The 6,000-nt window shown below is 47.0% G+C and overlaps 1 protein-coding gene across 4 annotated transcripts in view; it reads right to left on the bottom strand.

The window, feature by feature from the left end:
* The window catches only part of cadm2b (cell adhesion molecule 2b), a 767,796-nt gene that overhangs the window by 144,382 nt on the left and 617,414 nt on the right, over positions 1-6,000 (bottom strand). The window lies entirely within an intron of this gene.

Genomic DNA, 6,000 nt, shown 5'->3' with positions numbered 1-6,000 from the left:
AGTGCAGCACTCCCTCAGTACTGCCCCTCCGACAGTGCAGCGCTCCCTCAGTACTGCCCCTCCGACAGTGCAGCCCTCCCTCAGTACTGCCCCTCCGACAGTGTAGCGCTCCCTCAGTACTGCCCCTCCGACAGTGCAGTGCTCCCTCAGTACTGCCCCTCCGACAGTGCAGCGCTCCCTCAGTACTGCCCCTCCGACAGTGCGGCGCTCCCTCAGTACTGCCCCTCCGACAGTGCAGCGCTCCCTCAGTACTGCCCCTCCGACAGTGCAGCGCTCCCTCAGTACTGCCCCTCCGACAGTGCGGCGCTCCCTCAGTACTGCCCCTCCGACAGTGCAGCGCTCCCTCAGTACTGCCCCTCCGACAGTGCAGCGCTCCCTCAGTACTGCATTTTGGTCACCTGTCCTAATATCTACTTATGTGGCTCGGTGTCAAATATGTTTTTTACTAATGTTCCTGTGAAGCACCTTGGGATATTTTACAAGGCGCTATGTAAATGCGAGTTGTTGTTGTTGTTGGATTCCGAGTGCAGATATTTCCCGATCTGGATGGCGTCAGGCGATTGATCTGACACAGGCTCGTAGTTTCACTGCCGAGCAGCACGGGCCAGACCCTCTCAGATTGGTGAATGACCAACTGGACACTGTACAGCATGGGCCAGACCCTCTCAGATTGGTGAATGACCAACTGGACACTGTACAGCACGGGCCAGACCCTCTCAGATTGGTGAATGACCAACTGGACACTGTACAGCAACACTGGCAGACAGCGGGCCGCCCTAGAGGGGACAGTGAGCGGGGAGTGTGAGCTTCCAGCAAGGTGCAGTCTATGAGCAGCTCACAGCTCCCTCCAAGTCAGGGAGAGTAAAGATCAGCCAGGGCTCCAGTTCCTGATCAGAAAATGTGTGTGTGGAAATCGGGTGAGAACGGGGTCTGGGCTGCCCACTGCAGTCAAATAGCCCACACACACACACCAAGAATGGTCAGTCAAGGGCAGGTCTGGAGGTGACGGTGGCATCGTGAGAATGAGCGTCTGTGGGAAAGATCAGGGTGGAGGGCGAGGAGGAGACGGAGAGAATAATGTTATAAAGTGAAGATCCCATGGGACTTCAGGGATATAAAACGAGCTGCATAGTGAGGAAATCGTGTTTGGATCCCTCGCCCCTGTGCTCAGGCTTCCCTCCTCGACAACGCTTCTTATTAATTGCCACGATCAGATAGCACAGCATCGTAGGTAAAATAACATCAGCAGTGTCGGAGTGTGTGAGAAATGGCCCAAAGTGACAGATAATGTAGTGGTGGGAGCGAATACACAGACTCCAAGGCAATTTACACCACATCGGGTGTGCTGCCTTGGTACAGTCAGTCTCATGGATGAATTTAACTTTTCAATCAGCGGGCAGTCCCTAATCTAAATTATTTCCAACTTCAATTTGCATGTACAGGAGTTTATTGCAGCTCGGCAATGCTTTGTCACTGAGAGGTCAACACTGTCGTGCGGTTCCTTATTCCAGCTAATTAGAAGCAACTAACACTGATTTCTATATTTAAATGAGGCCAGCAGCCCCTGTTGAGGAGGAAAACGGGCTGATTCAGACCGAGGAGTCCACCCCGAACATCTAACCACAGTCTGCTCCTGACTCCTCATAACCCCACCGCCATCCAGAGGAGCCCACCCCTCCCACAGCACCATCAGCTGCACCCGGGGATCAGAGAGAATCATCACAGGCACCCCAAGTCTCCTTCTCCGACAGGGAAGATCCAACAGTCGCAGGCAATGTAGCTGGCTGAATCCTGAGGGGAAATGCTTCACTGGGCTACTGAACCTCACTTAAAACCAGGGGCCACCAAGAAATCCAACAGGGAATTCAGGAGAAACCCTCTTTACCCAGAGAGTGGTGAGAATGTGGAACTCGCTGCCACAGGGAGTGGGTGAGGCGAATAGTACAGATACATTTAAGAGGAGGCTGGACAAGTATATGAGGGAGAAGGGAATAGAGGATAATGCTGATAGATTTAGTTGAGGAAAGACGGGAGGAGGCTCGAGTGGAGCATAAACGCCGGCATGGACTGGTTGGGCCGAATGGCCTGTTTCTGTGCCGTATATTCTATGTAATCCTGTGTTGTTGGAAATGATGTTCTAATTACAAAAACAAGGAAGGACACGGTCTTCTCGCCATTGCTGCTGAATGATGCTCCCTTTAACTTACAATTCAGCCGCCGCTGTTAACAACCACTTTCACATTACAAACTGCCCTAACGTGCTTTACAGAGCAGTAGGCGAGAAGTTAGAGGGGGTGACACAGGAAGATAGGAACAGGAGGAGGCCGTTCAGCCTGGAGCCTGTTCCAACATTCCATTAGACCATGGCTGGTCTGTGCCCCAACTCCACCTGCCTGCCTTTGCTCCACATCTCTGAACACGCTTACCCAACAAAAATCTCCCAATCTTAATGTTCAAAGCTCCAATTGACCCCCGGCATCCACAGCCTCTTGGGGGAGTGAGTTCCAGATTCCCAGCACCCTTTGTGTGAAGAAGTGCTTCCTGACATCACCCCTGAACGGCCTGGCTCTAATTTTAAGGTCATGATCCCTTGTTCTGGACTCCCCCCACCCCACCAGTTTCTCGCTATTTACCTTGTCAAATTCCTTTATCATTTTAAACACCTCGATCAGATCACCCCTCAATCTTCTACACTCTGTGCAACCTGTCCTCGTAATTTAACCCTTTAAGCCCCGAGATCGTTCTGGGCAGGGAGAGTGGAGTCTAAGGCGGCTTTGGGAAGCCGGGGAGTGGGAGGCAAGGGGGTTTGGGGGAGAGTTTGGGAGTGTGGGGTCATGGTGGATGAAGAATCTGCCACTGATGCTGGATTGGGGAAAGGGAGACACACAGTCGGTCTGAGCCTCAGGGGCACAAGGGCTTTTGATAAAGTACCTCACAACAGGCTTATCCGGAAAATAGATGCACAGGTATTAAGGGGACGGTGGTAACTTGGGTACGTAATTGTCTAAGGGATAGGAGGCAGAGAGTAGTGGTGAACGGATGTTTTTCTGACGGGAGAGAAGTATACAGTGGGGTCCCCCAGGGGTCGGTATTAGGATCATTGTTTTTATTATATATAAATGATCTGGACTTGGGTACAGGGAGTGCAATTTCGAAGTTTGCGGATAATACAAAACTTGGCAACGTAGTAAATACTGAGCATGACAGTAGCCGACCTCAGGAGGACATAGACAGACTGGGACCACTGTTGTTCACCATTTATATTAACGATTTAGACTTTGGAATCAAAAACACAATTTCTAAATTTGTGGATGATCCCAAATTGCGGGGGGGGATCGTCAATACTGAGGAGGACTGCAACAAATTACAGGAGAACATTTAATAAACTTGCAGAATGGCCATATAATTGGTAAATTAAGTTCAACACAGATAAATCTGAGGTATTACATTTTGGTAGGAAGAATAGGGAGGTCACTTATCACTTGGAGGGTGCGAGTCTGGGTGGGGTAGAGGGACAAAGGGATCTCGGAGTACAAATACACAAATCGCAAAAAGTTGCGACACGGGTTAGCAAGGCCATAAAAAAAGCAAACCAAGCACTAGGGTTTATTTCTAGAGGGATAGAATTAAAAAGCAGGGAAGTTATGTTAAACCTGTATCGAACCTTGGTTAGACCACACTTGGAGTACTGCGTACAGTTCTGGTCGCCATATTATAAAAAGGATATAGAGGCGCTGGAGAGGGTGCAGAGAAGATTTACAAGGATGATACCAGAAATGCGAGGGTCTACATATCAGGAAAGGGTGAACAGGCTGGGTCTCTTTTCTCTTAGAAAAAGGCTGAGGGGTGATCTAATAGAGGTCTTTAAAATTATGAGAGGTTTTGATAGAGAGGATACAGAGAGAATAAAAACATAGAAGATAGGAGCAGGAGAAAATTCTACAACATCCAAATCCCAATCAAAATCTGGCTAAAAATATTTGACAGCGTAATCCTGCCGATTGCGCTGTATGGTAGTGAAGTATGGGGCCCGCTCAATCACCATAGCTACACTAAATGGGAAAAACACACAATAGAAGCCCTACATGCAGAATTTTGCCGAAGCATCCTTCGCACCCAAAGGAAAACACCAACAAATGCATGCAGAGCCGAACTAGGCAGATACCCACTGATAATAAACATCCAAAAACGAGCACTAAACTTCCTAAATCACCTCAAATCTAGCTCCCCAGACACCCTTCATTTTAAAGCCTTCCAGACCCAAGAGCTAAACCCAGAAAAGAGTCCCCTGAGTCAGCTGCTACTGAAACTAAGTACTCCTACTCAGCCGGACCCTGACCAGCCCCAGACCAACACTGCCGTCCAAACACCAATCCGAGTGAACCAAATCATTAAACAAAGCAAAGAAACCGACCTGGAACATTGAAACAAAATAACCAAAAGCCAAAGCAGATTAGAATGTTACCGGGCCCTAAAAAGAGAATATAAATTGGCAGACTATCTCTCGACCATCAGAGACACAAAACAGAGACAGACCCTCACCAGGTACAGACTAAGCGACCACCAACTGGCAATTGAAAAAGGAAGATACAAGAAATCCTGGCAGCCTAGAGAGAATAGAATATGTGATCAATGTCTGGCCGGTGAGGTTGAGACAGAGATGCATTTCCTCCTAAAATGTGAAAAATTCAACACATCAAGAAACATATTATTTGACAAGCTCAGCCAAACAACCCCAGATTTCAAGGAATTGGATGACCTGTCAAAATTAAGATTAGTCCTGGGAGAAGGAGACAGACCATACCTTGGTGCCAAATATGTAACAACATGTCACAACCTGAGGACTGTTTAAAATTAATACTGAATGTACCCACGGATGTACAAAGACTGTTTAAATTAATATTGTTTAAAGTAATATTGTATGTAACCAACGAAGGTCAGAATTGTTTGACACCTACAGAATGTTGGAAAACTGTACTTTTTGTTATGTAAGCTTTGGCAATATGGTTCCCTGTAAACTTTCATGCCAATAAAGCATTTGAATTGTGAATTGTGAATTGAGTAGGCCATTTGGCCCCTCGAGCCTGCTCCGCCATTCAAATTCAAATTCAAATTCAAATCGCTTTATTGGCATGATAAGGTACATCTTATGTTGCCAAAGCATCAAAATACATTTATGGTTGAACACATAAACGCAGTTCTATTCATACAGTGTATAAACAGGTATATCCCTGAGTGTATAAGTATACATTCGCATTGTTTATATATACTCTTTTCTTAGTTTACTGGTTGTCCCTCTGTTCATGGCAAGCTGTAACATAGTGTGCCGCCAGTGTTACACAGCTTCTCTCCTCCCCCAGTAGGAATGGGAGTTTTTGGTTGTCATTCAGATTTCTGAATTCAGGGCATATTTGTGAGAATTTTTGGTAGAAATTCTCCCTGATGCCCTGATATTTTCCACAGGCTGTGAGGAAGTGCATCTCTGTCTCCACTACTCCCTGACTGCAGTGAGAGCATATCCTGTCTTCTCTTGGCAGCCTGGTCTGCCTGTGTCTGCCTTTTTCGATCGCTAGGCTATGTTCGCTAAGTCTGTACCTTGTCAAGGTTCTTCTCAGTTTGTTATCCTTTACCATGGTCAGGTAATCAGCTATGTTGTATTGTCTGTTTAGGGCCAAGTAGCAATTGAGTTTGCTTTGGGTTTTTGTTGTTTCTGCCCAATATGTCAGATATTTTTCCTTTTGCTTAGCGACGATTGTGTTGGGTCGAATTCTTTGTGTTACCCTGTCACTGTCCTGGGGCTGGTTATTGTTAGTATTGTTAGTAGTTACTTCACTGAGTCCCAGGACTAGTTGACTGAGGGTATTCTTCTTTATGGTCAGCTCTTGGCATTTCAGGGCGTCGTAGTGATAGCATTGGGGGTTGCTCATTTGTAGGTGATTCCAAAATTTGGTGGCTCTTTTTTGGATAGTGATTATTAATGGATATTGGCCTAGTTCCGCC

This window comes from Somniosus microcephalus, chromosome 14 (genome assembly GCF_052327205.1).
Source record: "Somniosus microcephalus isolate GS21.2 chromosome 14, FLI_Smic_1.0, whole genome shotgun sequence".
Taxonomy (NCBI): Eukaryota; Metazoa; Chordata; class Chondrichthyes; order Squaliformes; family Somniosidae; genus Somniosus; species Somniosus microcephalus.
The sequence above is the reverse complement of the archived record's forward strand: the minus strand, read 5'-3'. Positions and strand labels throughout refer to the sequence as shown.